This window comes from Ranitomeya imitator, chromosome 1, assembly GCF_032444005.1.
Source record: "Ranitomeya imitator isolate aRanImi1 chromosome 1, aRanImi1.pri, whole genome shotgun sequence".
In the NCBI taxonomy this organism is placed as follows: Eukaryota; Metazoa; Chordata; class Amphibia; order Anura; family Dendrobatidae; genus Ranitomeya; species Ranitomeya imitator.
The window spans coordinates 1,044,796,374-1,044,814,931 of record NC_091282.1 but is presented as its reverse complement, the minus strand read 5'-3'; the positions used below and the strand labels follow the sequence as shown (position 1 = coordinate 1,044,814,931).

Sequence of the window (18,558 nt, the reverse complement as noted above, 5' to 3'; positions counted from 1 at the left end):
GTGTACCGCCGTGCCGTTAGTTCGGCACGGTGGGTTTTTTTTTTGCCCCTTTGCGTGGTTTTGCTTTAGGGTTTTTTGTAGACTGCAAAGTTCGCTTTACTGTCCTCGCTCTGTCCTAGAATATCGGGCCCCACTTTGCTGAATCTATTTCATCCCTACGTTTTGTCTTTTCATCTTACTCACAGGCATTATATGTGGGGGGCTGCCTTTTCCTTTGGGGTATTTCTCTGGGGGCAAGTCAGGCCTATTTTTCTATCTTCAGGCTAGCTAGTTTCTTAGGCTGTGTCGAGTTGCCTAGGTAGTTGTTAGGCGCAATCCACAGCCGCTTTTAGTTGTGTTTAGGATAGGATCAGGTGTGCAGTCTACAGAGTTTCCACGTCTCAGAGCTCGTTCTTGTATTTTTGGGTATTTGTCAGATCACTGTGTGCGCTCTGATCGCTAAGCACACTGTGTTTCTGGATTGCCTTCATAACACCTGTCATTAGCAAACATAACAACCACCTCCTTCAGAGCTTGTCTCATGTTGTTCCTAAACCACCAGATCATAACAGGAGCCCAAGAGCGGAATTCACAACAATGGAGGTGATCAGCCTGTGGCACTGCTGAGGTGTTATGGAAGCCCAGGTTGCTTTGATAGCAGCGTTCAGCTCGTCTGCATTGTTGGGTCTGGTGTCTCATGTTCCTCTTGACAATACCCCATAGATTCTCTATGAGAATAGAAATAAACACTTGAAATAGATCACCCACTCTAATATGAGTTTCACTTTTTGTATTGAAGAACTGAAATAAATTAACTTTTAATGATATTCTAATTTTGTGAGAAGCACCTGTGTGTATATATACCATATATACTGTATATGTTTTGTATCACTTTGGGAACTTGTTTCCTTCTCCTGACTGATAACGTAATAATGAAATCCCTGTGTAGACTTTTGATCTCCAATGTATGTTGAGGTTTTACATGGAAATTATGGATCTTTTTTTGCAACTCAAATGTTAAATACAACAAAGGTCAAGTAGAGAAATGAAAACAATATGATGTGGAAGCTAATTGACCATAAAAGTGACAAGCAAATAATAAAGGAAACAGTCATTTACATGGTTAAGCCGGTTAGTGACACAGATGCGATCTGTGGATGTTGAATAACATTATGTCCATTACATGAATATACAAGTGGTTGATAATTTGCATAATACTATAAACCTGTCTCTTTAATGCATGCAATAAAACTTTACAAGGATGGATGTAAATGCAGTTGATCATTATAGAGCAGAGCCAGTGCTCCACTTCCATATAGTCAGAGTTGTTTTCTCAGGACAGAGATGAGCCTGCAATGCAAAGACCAATGTGCAGATAAATGAGTGAGCCATTCCCAGCGCTGGATACGTCCCATGTTCACACTAATTACAGCTTCCGGGTTACTGGCAGCATTTATGAGGCCGAAATGCAGTAATAAGAATTCATTTTAGGACTTTTCCATCCATCTCCCTAGTGCTCCATATTATATACAGTATTTATCCCATCTGTTTTTCTCCCAGAAAAAGCTCAAAAGTGAAAATAGGCATTTCTATATAAAACTAGCTGTTTCCAGCCAGCTAACGCTCGGCACGCTCATTGCTATCTAATATAAACCTTGTGATATCTCTCTCTGTCCTTATCAATCTGCTCAGGTGTTCGTTGTTGATAACCAATCCTACGATTTTGTTGATATTGTTGTTGTCGATCAGCTACTGCATCGTTGTCCGGATTTTCCTGCGACCTGTGAGATGGATCTGGCGACTCTTCTTGGCTCATTTTGTTTGGGAGAATGCGGATGCAATTAAATGTACGTTTACCTTGGCTTAAGTGGTTGAATTACATAGAAAGGAAGTGCTGCATGTGTCAATGTGGGGGGCGGAGCCTCGTGTGGTAATGTGGGGGGCGGAGCCTAATGTTGTAATGTGTAGGGACGGAGCTTCGTGTGGTAATGTGTGGGGACGGAGCCTCGTGTGGTAATGTGTGGGGACGCAGCCTCGTGTGGTAATGTGTGGGGACGGGGCCTCGTGTGGTAATGTGTGGGGACGGAGCCTCATGTGGTAATGTGGGGGGATGGAGCCTCGTGTGGTAATGTGGGGGGATGGAGCCTAGTGTGTTAATGTGTGAGGACGGAGCCTCGCATGGTAATGTGTGGGGACAGAGCCTCGTGTGGTAATGTGTGGGAACGGAGCCTCGTGTGGTAATGTGGTGGGGGCGGGATTATGTGTGGTAATGTGGTAGGGGCGGGATTATGTGTGGAAATGTGGTAGGGGCGGGATTATGTGTGGTAATGTGGTGGGGGTGGGATTGTCTGTAGTAATGTGGTGGGGGGGCGAGATTATGTGGGGTAATGTGGTGGGAGGGCGGGATTATGAGTAGTGATGTCGTTGGGGGCCGGATTATATTTGATGTGTTGGGGGCAGGATTATGTGTGGTAATGTGGTGGGGGGGCTGGATTATCTGTGGTAATGTGGTGGGGGCGGGATTATGTGTGGTGGTGGGGGCGGGATTATGTGTGATGATGTGGTGGGGGCGGGATTGTGTGTGGTAATGGGGTGGGGGCGGGATTATGTGTGGTGAGGTGGTGGGGGTGGAGCTACTGTGCAGGGGGCGGGATTAGCGAGTAATCACGATGCCTCTTATATATATAGATTCTCAGTGGATCACAAACACTGGATTGTTTTACCAAATTGATCTACACGCTACTGAATTTTTTTGCACAGAAACTGATCTTCGGCGTGGATTTTTAAATCCACAGCATGTTATTTTCTCGTTATTGCCAACAAAGACTTGTTGTTTTTTTAATGTCATTTAATGTCATTTTTCTAACATTCACTTCATGGTCTTACTTACTTACTCAATATATCTAATGGCTTGTGCACAACATATACGTATTTGGGATCTCTATGGAAAAAGGTTATAAACTCATATTAAACCTTTTCACTACCCAGTGATTTTCCTTTTTTTTCATTTTCATTTTTTCCTCCCTTTTCTTCCAAGAGCCATAGCTTTTTTTTTTTTTTCTGGGCATATAGCCATACGAGGGCTTGTTTTTGCTGGACGAGTTGTACTTTTGAACGACACCATTCATTTTACCATGTATTGGTAAATTTAAAGTGCATTGAAATTGCCAAAAAAGTGCAATTTCACAATAGTTTTTTTTTTTTATTTAGTATGTTCGCTGTAAGGTAAAACTGACCTGGCAATATGATTCCCCAGGTCTGTACGAGTACACGGATACCAAACATGTATAGTTTTGTTTTATTTAGATGGTGAAAAAAGTTCAGAAATTTGTAAAAAAAAAAAAATAAAAAATAAAAATGTGTTTGTTTCCATTTTCCAAGACCCGTACCATTTTCATTTTTCGGGATCTGGTGCTCTGTGATGGTTTATTTTGTGCCTTGAGCTGCTGTTTTTATTGATACCATTTGGGGGTAGATACAATGTTTTGATCGTCTCTTATTGCATAATATTGCAAAGCTGCAGCAGCCAAAAAAAAGTTGGTGTTTCGATTTTTTTCTCGCTACGCCGTCTACTGATTGGATTAATTTAGATTTTGATAGATCAGACATTTCTGAACACCGCTTTAACAAATATGTGTTTTCTTTTTATTGTTTTACTTTCAATGGGGCAAAGGGGGATGATTTGAACTTTTGCGTTTTTTAATTTTTTCATAGTTTAAAAAAAAAATGGTTTAACTTTTTTTAATAGTCCCCCTAGGAGAGTTGAAGTTGCGATCGTCCATTCAACTACGCTATGCAGCTCTGTTATGTATAGCAGAAATCACAATCTCTTATGAACGACAGTTACAAGCTGGTGTTCACAGGGGGATCATAATGACAGGCATGGGGGTCTTCAACATACCCTCGGCGGTAATAACAGCCCATCGGCACCCCACGATCATGTGACAAGGGCGCCCATTGCATTTGTGATGCACGTCAAGCTGGTGTGTGTTAAATGCTGCTGTCAGTGCGGGGAAGGATGTGGTGTGCGTGTCCACATCAAAGGCAGGGACACTACCTTCCACATACATATCAATGGTCATGAATGGGTTAATGTTAATATGTGGCTACATTATTTCAATATACAGTCTTTGCACACACACAAAAAAAGAAAAATCGCAGAATGTTGCTTCTCCTCCTATGGAATTAAAGTGAATCTGTCAGCAGATTTTTGCTGGAATCAGACTCTCCGCCCCTACATCATGCTACTCTCAGATTACATTGCAAAAACCTAATTACAAATATTTTAAAGGGGTTTTCCACTACAATGACATTGATCACCTCCCCGTAGAACAGGTCATCAACATCAGATGGGTGGAGGTCCAACACTCGGCACCTGTACCAATCAGCAGTCACCAGCTCCAGCCAGATGAAAACTGTGTTTAGAGCAGTGGCCGCTCCCAGATAGTGCAGCTCAGCTCCTTTTCATTTCAACACTTTGTGCTCCAATAGCTCATCCTTTGCACAGAACCCCTGCCAAGCTGTGTCTTCCTCTCCTTCTTTGTATTACCCCCCTCCCCCGTCACTGAGTGACTTAAGGTACCGTCACACTAAGCGACGCTGCAGCGATACCGACAACGATCCGGATCGCTGCAGCGTCGCTGTTTGGTCGCTGGAGAGCTGTCACACAGACAGCTCTCCAGCGACCAACGATCCCGAGGTCCCCGGTAACCAGGGTAAACATCGGGTAACTAAGCGCAGGGCCGCGCTTAGTAACCCGATGTTTACCCTGGTTACCATCGTTAAAGTAAAAAAAACAACCGCTACATACTTACCTACCGCTGTCCGTCCCGGGCGCTCTGCTTCTCTGCTCTGGCTGTGAGCGGCGGGCAGCCGGAAAGCAGAGCGGTGACGTCACCGCTGTGCTTTCCGGCCGCTGTGCTCATAGCCAGAGCAGAGAAGCAGAGCGCCGGGGACAGACAGCGGAAGGTAAGTATGTAGTGTTTGTTTTTTTTACTTTAACGATGGTAACCAGGGTAAACATAAGGGTTACTAAGCGTGGCCCTGCGCTTAGTAACCCGATGTTTACCCTGGTTACCGGCATCGTTGGTCGCTGGAGAGCTGTCTGTGTGACAGCTGTCCAGCGACCAAACAGCGACGCTGCAGCGATCCGGATCGTTGTCGGTATCGCTGCAGCGTCGCTTAGTGTGACGGTACCTTTAGTTCCACTTTTTGTACCCCCCCAACCCTCACAGAGCCCTGCCACTTAATATATACCCCTGCTACTTAATCAGGGCCGGTTTTAGGCAAAGTGGGGCCCTAGGCAAAGTTTAAAATGGGGCCCCAAATGCTAACATATTGCACATCATACAGAAGCATTTCGGTTGTATTTACATGCACTGATCTCAGGCCGCTAAACGAGTGTGATCGACAATACTGAAGTTGTTGGACGCTTGTTTCCCGGCCTCTTTCCACCATCTGAGAAAGAATGAAGGGGACAGAACCATCACTAATAGATCACTAACAGATCACCATATAGTATCATGTTATCAGCAGCACATCTACAGTTTACACCGGTGATGTGCTGTTGAGAACAAGGATTTTTATTCCGGCATAAACAATCCAATCACCCAATGAATATGCTGCATTTTGCTTGTTTAGTATAATACACCCCATAGTCCTCCATATATTATAATATGCACCACAGTCCTCCATATAATATAATGTGCCCCATAGTCCTCCATATAGTATTATACACTTCCCATAGTCCTCCATATAGTATACAGCACAGCCAACAGTGGTATACAGCAGAGCCCCCAGTAGTATACAGCAGAGCCCACAGCAGTATACAGCACTGCCCCCAGTGGTATACAGCAGAGCCCCCAGTAGTATACAGCAGAGCCCACAGTAGTATACAGCAGAGCCCACAGTAGTATACAGCATAGCCCCCAGTAGTATACAGCACTGCCCCCAGTAGTATACAGCAGAGCCCACAGTAGTATACAGCAGAGCCCACAGTAGTATACAGCAGAGCCCACAGTAGTATACAGCATAGCCCCCAGTAGTATACAGCACTGCCCACAGTAGTATACAGCAGAGCCCCCAGTAGTATACAGCAGAGCCCCCAGTAGTATACAGCACAGCCCCCAGTAGTATACAGCAGAGCCCCCAGTAGTATACAGCAGAGCCCCCAGTAGTATACAGCACTGCCCACAGTAGTATACAGCAGAGCCCCCGGTAGTATACAGCACTGCCCACAGTAGTATACAGCAGAGCCCCCAGTAGTATACAGCAGAGCCCCCAGTAGTATACAGCACTGCCCACAGTAGTATACAGCAGAACCCCAAGTAGTATACAGCAGAGCCCCCAGTAGTATACAGCAGAGCCCCCAGTAGTATACAGCACAGCTCACATCCCCCCTTCCCTCCCCGCCTCTCTCCTCCCGAGAATGGCCGCACAGACCAGAAAAAAAACAACAAAAAAACACATCACATCTCCCCGAGCCCGCGCTGCTTCCCAGCAGCGGCACTGCCTGGCCTGGGACACAGTGAGTACGCGATGACGCGCGCCCGCTGTGTCAGAGGCAGAGCGGGCAATGATGGGAGAGGGAGCTTCAGGTGACACTCTCTCCTCCATCATTACTTTGAACTGTACCGGCAGACGCCGGTATAGTTCAATGCGGCAGGGGAGTCGGCGCTGGTGGCAGTCGGGCCCCCCTGCCTCACAGGGGCCCCATAGCGGCTGCGTGACTTGCCGCTAGCTGGGGGCCCCTGGGGGAGTGGGGGCCCCAGGCAGCTGCCTGGTCTGCCTGCCCCAAACGCCGGGCCTGTACTTAATCTATACTCCTGCCGGTTTATGTCTTAACTGCCCCAAGACCTTGAGAGTAGGCGTCTAGACTTTGTGGCCTCATGGGGAGTAGGCACCAAGACTTTGTGGCCTCATAGGGAGTAGGCACCAAGACTTCATACACTTCAAATTTATGTTAAGGACCTATACTGTAACTCTGCCCTTCACCTCGCCAAACAGACCTACTGACTCTGATCTCCTCACTATCCAACAACCCCAAGAAACTTTTTGACACCTTTCACTCCCTCCTCAGGCCAAAAACACAAGCCCCTATCACAGACATTTGTGCTGATGATCTGGCCTCCCACTTTATAGAGAAAATAGATAACATCCGTCAGGAAATCCGCTTCCAGACACCAAGCGCAGTGACTCCCATCCCACCCTGCATCTCCCCTGGCTCACTCTCCACATTTGATCCCATCATAGAAGAAGTCTCCAAGCTCCTCTCTTCTTTTCGTCCGACTACATGCACTACTGACCCCATTCCCTCACATCTCCTCCAGTCTCTCTCTCCAGTCGTCACAACTCACCTAACTACAATCTTTAATCTCTCCCTCTCCTCTGGCATTTTCCCCTCCTCATTCAAACACTCTATCATTACTCCATTACTAAAGAAACCCACCCTCGACCCATCCTGCACAAACAACTACAGACCAGTCTCTAATCTCCCCTTCATCTCTAAACTCTTGGAGTGCCTGATATACTCCTGCCTTACCCGTCACCTCTCCACTCATTCCCTCCTACACCCTTCACAGTCCCCTATATTCGACAGAAACGGCACTCATCAAGGTGACAATTGACCTTCTGACAGCAAAATGTAACGGTGACCACTCTCTGCTCATTTTTCTCGACCTTTCTGCAGCTTTCAACACTGTTGACCACCGTCTCCTACTCTATAGGCTCCAGTCACTAGGCATTAAGGACACTGCTCTCTCCTGGTTCCCCTCCTATCTTTCTGACTGCTCCTTCAGTGTTCTGTTCTCTGGCTCCACTTCATCTCCTCTTCTTCTCACTGTCTGGGTACCTCAGGGCTCAGTCCTTGGCTCCCTTCTCTTCTCCCTCTACACGGCCCCAATTTGACAGACCATCAGCAGATTTGGCTTTCAGTACCATCTCTATGCTGATGACATACAACTATACACGTCATCCTCTCCCGCCTGGACTACTCCAATGCTCTACAAATTGGCCTCCCCCTTACTCGACTTTAACATAGTAACATAGTAACATAGTTAGTAAGGCCGAAAAAAGACATTTGTCCATCCAGTTCAGCCTATATTCCATCATAATAAATACCCAGATCTACGTCCTTCTACAGAACCTAATAATTGTATGATACAATATTGTTCTGCTCCAGGAAGACATCCAGGCCTCTCTTGAACCCCTCGACTGAGTTCGCCATCACCACCTCCTCAGGCAAGCAATTCCAGATTCTCACTGCCCTAACAGTAAAGAATCCTCTTCTATGTTGGTGGAAAAACCTTCTCTCCTCCAGACGCAAAGAATGCCCCCTTGTGCCCGTCACCTTCCTTGGTATAAACAGATCCTCAGCGAGATATTTGTATTGTCCCCTTATATACTTATACATGGTTATTAGATCGCCCCTCAGTCGTCTTTTTTCTAGACTAAATAATCCTAATTTCGCTAATCTATCTGGGTATTGTAGTTCTCCCATCCCCTTTATTAATTTTGTTGCCCTCCTTTGTACTCTCTCTAGTTCCATTATATCCTTCCTGAGCACCGGTGCCCAAAACTGGACACAGTACTCCATGTGCGGTCTAACTAGGGATTTGTACAGAGGCAGTATAATGCTCTCATCATGTGTATCCAGACCTCTTTTAATGCACCCCATGATCCTGTTTGCCTTGGCAGCTGCTGCCTGGCACTGGCTGCTCCAGGTAAGTTTATCATTAACTAGGATCCCCAAGTCCTTCTCCCTGTCAGATTTACCCAGTGGTTTCCCGTTCAGTGTGTAATGGTGATATTGATTCCCTCTTCCCATGTGTATAACCTTACATTTATCATTGTTAAACCTCATCTGCCACCTTTCAGCCCAAGTTTCCAACTTATCCAGATCCATCTGTAGCAGAATACTATCTTCTCTTGTATTAACTGCTTTACATAGTTTTGTATCATCTGCAAATATCGATATTTTACTGTGTAAACCTTCTACCAGATCATTAATGAATATGTTGAAGAGAACAGGTCCCAATACTGACCCCTGCGGTACCCCACTGGTCACAGCGACCCAGTTAGAGACTATACCATTTATAACCACCCTCTGCTTTCTATCACTAAGCCAGTTACTAACCCATTTACACACATTTTCCCCCAGACCAAGCATTCTCATTTTGTGTACCAACCTCTTGTGCGGCACGGTATCAAACGCTTTGGAAAAATCGAGATATACCACGTCCAATGACTCACCGTGGTCCAGTCTATAGCTTACCTCTTCATAAAAACTGATTAGATTGGTTTGACAGGAGCGATTTCTCATAAACCCATGCTGATATGGAGTTAAACAGTTATTCTCATTGAGATAATCCAGAATAACATCCCTCAGAAACCCTTCAAATATTTTACCAACAATAGAGGTTAGACTTACTGGCCTATAATTTCCAGGTTCACTTTTAGAGCCCTTTTTGAATATTGGCACCACATTTGCTATGCGCCAGTCCTGCGGAACAGACCCTGTCGCTATAGAGTCACTAAAAATAAGAAATAATGGTTTATCTATTACATTACTTAGTTCTCTTAGTACTCGTGGGTGTATGCCATCCGGACCCGGAGATTTATCTATTTTAATCTTATTTAGCCGGTTTCGCACCTCTTCTTGGGTTAGATTGGTGACCCTTAATATAGGGTTTTCATTGTTTCTTGGGATTTCACCTAGCATTTCATTTTCCACCGTGAATACCGTGGAGAAGAAGGTGTTTAATATGTTAGCTTTTTCCTCGTCATCTACAACCATTCTTTCCTCACTATTTTTTAAGGGGCCTACATTTTCAGTTTTTATTCTTTTACTATTGATATAGTTGAAGAACAGTTTGGGATTAGTTTTACTCTCCTTAGCAATGTGCTTCTCTGTTTCCTTTTTGGCAGCTTTAATTAGTTTTTTAGATAAAGTATTTTTCTCCCTATAGTTTTTTAGAGCTTCAATGGTGCCATCCTGCTTTAGTAGTGCAAATGCTTTCTTTTTACTGTTAATTGCCTGTCTTACTTCTTTGTTTAGCCACATTGGGTTTTTCCTATTTCTAGTCCTTTTATTCCCACAAGGTATAAACCGCTTACACTGCCTATTTAGGATGTTCTTAAACATTTCCCATTTATTATCTGTATTCTCATTTCTGAGGATATTGTCCCAGTCTACCAGATTAAGGGCATCTCTAAGCTGTTCAAACTTTGCCTTCCTAAAGTTCAATGTTTTTGTGACTCCCTGACAAGTCCCCCTAGTGAAAGACAGGTGAAACTGCACAATATTGTGGTCGCTATTTCCTAAATGCCCAACCACCTGCAGATTTGTTATTCTGTCAGGTCTATTAGATAGTATTAGGTCTAAAAGTGCTGCTCCTCTGGTTGGATTCTGCACCAATTGTGAAAGATAATTTTTCTTGGTTATTAGCAGAAACCTGTTGCCTTTATGGGTTTCACAGGTTTCTGTTTCCCAGTTAATATCCGGGTAGTTAAAGTCCCCCATAACCAGGACCTCATTATGGGTTGCAGCTTAATCTATCTGCTTTAGAAGTAGACTTTCCATGCTTTCTGTTATATTTGGGGGTTTGTAACAGACCCCAATGAGAATTTTGTTACCATTTTTCCCTCCATGAATTTCAACCCATATGGACTCGACATCCTCATTCCCTTCGCTAATATCCTCCCTTAAAGTGGATTTTAGACAAGACTTTACATAGAGACAAACCCCTCCTCCTCTCCGATTTTTACGATCCTTTCTAAACAGACTGTAACCCTGTAAGTTAACTGCCCAGTCATAGCTTTCATCTAACCATGTCTCGGTTATTCCCACTATGTCAAAGTTACCTGTAGATATTTCTGCTTCTAGTTCTTCCATCTTGTTTGTCAGGCTTCTGGCGTTTGCGAGCATGCAGTTTAGAGGATTTTGTTTTGTTCCAATCTCCTCACTGTGGATTGTTTTAGAAATGTTCTTACCTCCCTTCTGAGTATGTTTTCCTGGGTCGTCTTTGTTCGAGTCTAATGTTTTTCTTCCCGTCCCCTCTTCTTCTAGTTCTTCTTTCCCCTCTCCAGTCTATCCTTAATGCACCAGCCAGGGTTGTCCATTATTATTATTATTTATTTATATAGCACCATTAATTCCATGGTGCTGTACATGAGAAAGGGGTTACATACAGAGGTATAGATATCGTTTACAGTAAACAAGTTTACAATGACAGACTGGTACAGAGGGGAGAGGACCCTATCCTTGCGGACTTACATTCTATGGGATCTAGCTAATCGTTACTCGGACGCATCCGCTCTTCGCCAGTCGTTACACTGGCTGCCCATTCATCTACTATATAAAGCTGAATGTGTGTGTGTGTGTATGTGTGTATGTCCGGGATTGGCATCTGCACCGTCGCAGCTACAGCCACAAAATTTTGCACAGTCAGATGTCTGGACCCCGAGAGCGTCATAGGCTATGTTGTGAGGCGAAATTTTAACCCCGCGCGTTCCAATTCACCAAACAATTTTGCCCCTATCTACATAATGGGGAAAAAAGTGAAAGGAAAAGTGTTGGAAGCGTCGCAGCTACAGCAACAAAATTTTGCACAGTCACACATCTGGACCCTGAGAGCGTCATAGGCTATGTTGTCAGGTGAAATTTTAACCCCGCGCGTTCCAATTCACCAAACAATTTTGCCCCTATCTACATAATGGGGAAAAAGTGAAAGGAAAAGTGTTGGAGGAGTCGCAGCTACAGCCACAAAATTTTGCACAGTCACACGTCTGGACCCCGAGAGCGTCATAGGCTATGTTGTGAGGTGAAATTTTAACCCCGCGCGTTCCAATTCACCAAACAATTTTGCCCCTATCTACATAATGGGGAAAAAAGTGAAAGGAAAAGTGTTGGAGGAGTCGCAGCTACAGCAACAAAATTTTGCACAGTCATCTGGACCCCGAGAGCGTCATAGGCTACGTTGTGAGGTGAAATATTAACCCCGCACTTTCCAATTCACCAAACAATTTTGCCCCTATCTACATAATGGGGAAAAAAGTGAAAGGAAAAGTGTTGGAGGCGTCGCAGCTACAGAAACAAAAATTTGCACAGTCACACGTCGGGACCCTGAGAGCATCATAGGCTTCGTTGTGAGGTGAAATTTTAACCCCGCGCGTTCCAATTCACCAAACAATTTTGCCCCTATCTACATAATGGGGAAAAAGTGAAAGGAAAAGTGTTGGAAGCGTCGCAGCTACAGCAACAAAATTTTGCACAGTCACACGTCTGGACCCCGAGAGCATCATAGGCTATGTTGTGAGGTGAAATTTTAACCCCGCGCTTTCCAATTCACCAAACAATTTTGCCCCTATCTACATAATGGGAAAAAATGAAAGGAAAAGTGTTGGAGGCAAATTGACAGCTGCCAGATGTGAACAAGGGGGACTTAAAGAATGAGAGCGATGGCGCCAAAGAGTATATACCGTACAGTTGCTAAGGTGGGGCCTCGACATGGGATACTCACCACACACGGGGATATGAACACACACAAAATGCGCCACACACTACCACGTGCTTGAACACATATTACCCTCAGCACACATTTCACCACAAATACACCAACCTCGCCACATAAAAGTCAAAACACAAAAGTCGCCACTCAAAACTCACCACGCGCAGAACTCGCCACATGCAAAAACTAGGCTCTTGCAAAACTTGCCACAAGTGCAAAATTCTCATGAAAAACTCGCCACACGCAAAACTTGCACACGCGGAAAAATTGCCACATGCACAAAAGTTGCAACACATGCAAAAGTTGCCTCACACAAAACTTGCACATACTCAAAAGGCACCACACATAATACTCGCAACGCGCAAAACTCGCCATGCGCAAAACTTGCTGCACACAACTTGCTACACTAACCTGTCACATATAACTCGACACACAAAAAGTTGCTACACGCATGTTGCTACACAAAACTCATCTCACAAAAGTCGCTACATGCATGTCGCCACACGCAACTCAACACACACAACTTGACAAACGAAACTCGCCCTAAAACACACACAAGTCTGGTATTATCCTTCAAAAATAAAAATCTGATTAATAAGCAGACAAACTACAACAATTGCACCATATAGGAAATACGGCAGCTGTCAGTCACATGACCTGTCTATTATGTGTATGTGTGAGCTAATATATACTGCCAGGGGGAGGGCTTCCTGTTGGCTGGGGATTTATCAGGCTGCCAATTTAGCTTACAAATACTGAGGTAAAAATACTGAGCAAATAACGTGTGAACGAGGTCTAATACAGGAGGAGATGACACACAGGTTTACACAGATATATACTATATACAGGAGAGATGACACACAGGTATATACTATATAGAGGAGGAGATGACATATAGGTACATATATATACAGGAGGAGATGACATACAGGTATATACTATATACAGGAGGAGATGACATACAGGTATATGCTATATATAGAAGATGACATGCAGGTATATACTATATGCAGGAGGAGATGACACTCAGATATATACTGTATACAGGGGAGATGACACACAGGTATATACTATATACAGGAGGAGATGACATACAGGTATATACTATATATAGAAGGAGATGACATTCAGGTATATACTATATATAGGGGAGATGACACACAGCAGGTATATACTATATACAGGGGAGATGACATACAGGTATATACTATATACAGGAGATGACATACAGATGTATACTATATATAAGGGAGATGACAAACATGTATATACTGAGGTGATGAGGTGAAAATGAGAGGTGTGAGGTGAAAATGAAAAGGTGTGAGTGCAAAATGAGAGAAGTGAGGAAAAATAGTGGAGTGATCAGAAAATGACAGATGTGAGGTTGAAATGACAAGTGTTAGGGGGGAATGAGAGGAGTGAGGGAGAAAATGAGAGGTGTGAGGGAGAAAATGAGAGATGTGAGGGGGAAAATGAAAGATGTGATTGGGAAAATGAGAGGCGTGATGGGAAAATAAGAGAAGTGAGGTGCTATAACTAAGCACAGATATTTACTATGCCCAGGCAACGCCGGGCTCTTCAGCTAGTTATAGGATAAAATTCAAAGTACTTGTTCTCACCCACAAAGCTCTCCACAGTGCGGCACCCCCATACATCTCCTCCCTCATTTCTGTCTATCGGCCTAACTGACCGCTGCGCTCTGCAAATTACTTTCGACTAACCTCTGCACTAATCTGTACCTCCCACTCCCGACTCTAAGACTTCTCCCGTGCTGCGCCAATCCTCTGGAATGCTCTACCCCAAGATATTAGGACCATCCACAGTTTGCATAGTTTTAGGTGCTCCCTCAAAACACATTTGTTCAGAGCGGCCTATCATATTCACTAATCAGTCATTTTATGTTTGTGTGTGTGTAGCCCATTCACTATCTCCATCTATCCCCCACCCCCTGAAGATGGCTGGACCATCATTGTAAATACATCATTGTAAATACACACCTGTACTTTGTATCTCCCCCACCTCATTGTAGATTGTAAGCTCTCACGAGCAGGGTCGTCTTATTTTGCTTTAATTATTGTATTGCTAACGTTGTTACTTATGACTGTTGTGTTTGAAACTGTTAAGCTGTAAAGCGCTGCGGAATATGTTGGCGCTATATAAATAAAGATGATTATTATTATTATTATTATTATTTGTGGCTTCATGGGGAGTAGGTGCCTAGACTTTGTGGCGTCATGGGGAGAGTAGGTGCCTAGACTTTGGGGCCTCATGTGGAGTAGGTACCTAGACTTTGGGGCCTTATGTGGAGTAGGTGCCTAGACTTTGGGGCCTCATGTGGAGTAGGTGCCTAGACTTTGGGGCCTCATGTGGAGTAGGTGCCTAGACTTTGGGGCCTTATGTGGAGTAGGTGCCTAGACTTTGGGGCCTTATGTGGAGTAGGTGCCTAGACTTTGGGGCCTTATGTGGAGTAGGTGCCTAGACTTTGGGGCCTCATGTGGAGTAGGTGCCTAGACTTTGGGGCCTTATGTGGAGTAGGTGCCTAGACTTTGGGGCCTTATGTGGAGTAGGCGCCAAGACTTTGAGGCTTCATGGGGAGTAGGTACCTAGACTTTGCGGCCTCATGGTGAGTAGGCGTCTAGACTTTGGGGCCTCACGGGGAGTAGGCGCTTAGACTTTGGGGCCTCATGGGGCCCAGTAATTTTCAATGGGGACCCTGCTGAGACCTGACAAAGAGCCTGGCTATCCACTCTGGTTATGCATACTATAGTAATGCAGAAGAAGGTTATGTGTGAGCTCAGTTTTGTGAATTCAGAATAACCACGGAATATCTATAAGACAAGCTGACTTTCTGCACGCAATAACAGAACAGTGATACCACAACGACCATAAACAAACTGTTGACACCAGGGGGACGGGACTGGCTCAGATTGACAACAAAGAGCTGTCATATCCTTGTCTTCCAGACATTTTCCTCACTTCCTGAGCCTTACTCCAGCATCGCCTCCTGCAGTCACAGCACGAATTGCTGAATGTCACAGGAAACGGTACAATGCCTTTATCTGGCCGCCTTATAGTATGTGAGATCTATCGGACCCACAGTGGAGCACCACACCCTACTGACAGCACTGAGCTGCCATGACAAATACTCTGTTCAAGCATGTCAAAAATATAATCAACCAAAAAAACAAAGGCATTCCTGAGAGAACCCACAAAACATGCCCCCACAGCGTCACTGCGGAGCACCACAGTCATCCCAGAGGGGCTAGTAAGCACTGCTCTCACTTACCTGGTGACACAATACAGGGGTGTCAGCTGTCCCCCCCAGACAGGGTCTTGTTTACATGCAGGCACACACGATGGCGAGAAGTCCTGCCTCTGTGTATCCCTGTCTAGATTTGTCATCTGTGATGTAGCGCATACTTCTTCCAGTGACATGGGAGACTGAGCTCATATCAACGCTTGCATATTAAAAATAGCTGACAAATTCCCTCCTACCTTGCCTTAACATTTTCACTGCCAGTTTCTGAAGGAAGAGCAAAAAGATTACGCGTCCTTCCCCTTGGCTCGTTACAACTGCATTAAGTCATGTGTTTTCTAGCAAGGACTATATAATGTAATTATTATTTCAGCCCCCTGCACATGCCAGCAGAAAAAGCAGAAACATGTGTGGACTATAGCTAAGAGAACAGGAAGCACGTATCCCCCAGTACGTCAACTAGAAGAAAATAAGATTTAGCCCATAAATGATCAAAACTTCTTAGATTGGTTTGCTTCATTTACTGCTATAGTATATGATTATGTGTGGTTGGTGCTGGTCTCCTCCCAAATTTACTGTTGCCATAATCTTTGTAGATTTTATTAGAGAGACCTTCTACATTGATGTCTAAGGAACATATATTATTGATTCTATGGAGGTCTGACTGTAGGAAGCCCCCCAATCACCATTGATTTTATCCCAGTTACAATGGAATCGCAGTGCGCACCTGCAACCGCCACTCATTTTATTCCCTATGGGACTACTGGAGGAAACTGAGTACCGAGCTCCAGCACCCCGTAGACAGTGAATGTAGAGGATAAAAACTCCTATTCTGGCAGACTGTAGAGGCCCCAGTAATTGGTTCAATTAAGTCATAATAACCAATCCTAAGGATATGGTGATAAAGGAGTTTCAAGTTTCTACACCGATAAGCCCCAGCCAGTGGCTCTCAAGATGTTGTGAACCCAAAACTCTAAAGCTGGAGTCACACTAGCGTATGACATCTGACGCGAGAGCATCGGATGCGATATGCTAATGACCCTCGACTCCTGCTGTGCTGCGAGCGAGAGCCGAGTGTCAGTACTCTGTGCTCCGATCATCACACACAGAGAGCAGCGGAGGAATTAATTTCTCCATCTACTCTGCCCACGTCGGCGTATATCGCACCGCACTTGTGTGATATCTGAATGTCACTTGCACCCATAAACTTATATTACAGAGATTACGTGAGGGAAGATATTGAGAGATTAGTTTGGAAATATACGGATGAGAAAAGTTATTGATGCTTTGTAGGTCAGTGTTAGTAGTTTAAACTGGATACGCTGGGAAATTGGGAGCCAGTGAAGGGATTTGCAAAGAGGGGAAGCAGTAGTGTAGCGAGGTGATAGATTAATTAGTTGGGCAGCAGAGTTAAGGACGGACTGGAGGGGTGCGAGAGTATTAGAAGGTAGGCCACAGAGGAGGATGTTGCAGTAGTCGAGGCAGGAGATGATTAGGGCATGCACAAAGAGAGATTGGATGTGCGGTTTGAAGGACAGGGCAGAGTCAAGGGTTACTCCGAGGCAGGGGGATTTTGGGGACAGGGGAAAGTGTGATTTCATTTATTTTGATAGATCAGGTAGGGAAGATATGTGAGATGGAGGAAAGATAATTAGTTCAGATTTGTCCACATTGAGCTTGAGGAAGAGAGAGGAGAAGAAGGATATGGCTGATAGACACTCTGGGATTCTGAAGAGCAGAGAGGTGACATCTGGGCCAGAGAGGTAGATCAGCATATAGATGGTACTGGAAGCTGGACCTTATGAGTTGTCCAAGGCCGAGTGTATAGATTGAGAAGAGTAAGGGTCCTAGGACAGAGCCTTGAGGGACACCAACAGAGAGGGGGTGAGATGAAGAGGTAGTATGGGAGTAGGAAACGCAAAATGTGCGGTTGGTAAGGTATAGGGAGATCCAAGATAGGGCAAGGACACCAAAGGAAGAGAGGATCTGTAGTAGGAGGCAGTGGTCAACTGTGGCAAAGGCAGAGGACAGGTCTAGAAAGAGGAGTATAGAGAATTGTCTTTTAGCTTTGGCTGTAAGTAAGTCGTTAGTAATTTTATTCAGGGCAGTCTCAGTGGAATGGTAGGGACAGATGCCAGATTGTAGGTTGTCGAAAAGAGAGTTAGATGCAAAGTGAGAGGAAAGTTCATCATGGACGTGCTGCTCAAGGAGTTTGGAAGCAAATGGGAACAAAGATATTGTGGCATGTTTGAAAGCAGAGGGGAAGGTACCAAAACTTAGTGATAGGTTGAAGAGATGGGTTAAGGATGGGATTAGTGTGCTGGTGAGGTTGGGGAGGAGGTGGCATGGGGTCAAGCACACAAGTGGTGAGGTGTGATTTGGAGAGAAGATGAGCAAGCTCCCCTTCAGTGATTTTGGAGAGGGAAGTTATGGGGTTAGGGCATTGGTCTGGTATACAAAGGGGTTGTGGTGGTTTTACAACAAAGACTTGCCTTGTTTTGTCTATCTTATTTTTGAAGTGTGTGGCAAAGTCCTCGGCAACAATTAGGGAATTCGGAGGGGGCAGTGGTGGGCGGAGGAGGGAGATAAAAGTGTTGAACAACTGTTTGGGGATATTAGTATTATATAGTCTATTTCTTATACCCGATTTTTATGGTGTAAGTTTCATCATACACAGCATTTATACATCTGATGTGGGGGTCTTGCATGCCCGTCCACACTAGCTTGTTTTTTCGTACTTTTTGGCAATGGTTGTCATTCCCTTGCGCTATGTTCTTTACCCTGTGTCCTTTGTAATTTTTTCAATAAAGTCATTTT

At 44.7% G+C, this 18,558-nt stretch overlaps 1 protein-coding gene across 3 annotated transcripts in view; it reads right to left on the bottom strand.

The window, feature by feature from the left end:
- TRIM2 (tripartite motif containing 2) overlaps positions 1 to 18,558 on the bottom strand; it is a 202,125-nt gene that overhangs the window by 110,245 nt on the left and 73,322 nt on the right. Inside the window, exon 1 of one of the 3 annotated variants that reach the window (XM_069744091.1) lies at positions 15,772 to 15,911. The exons of the other annotated variants lie outside the window; for them this stretch is intronic. The gene's annotated coding sequence lies outside the window, so the exon portion shown is untranslated. Of the gene's footprint in view, positions 1 to 15,771; positions 15,912 to 18,558 lie in introns of those variants that run through there. 3 annotated transcript variants of the gene reach the window in all.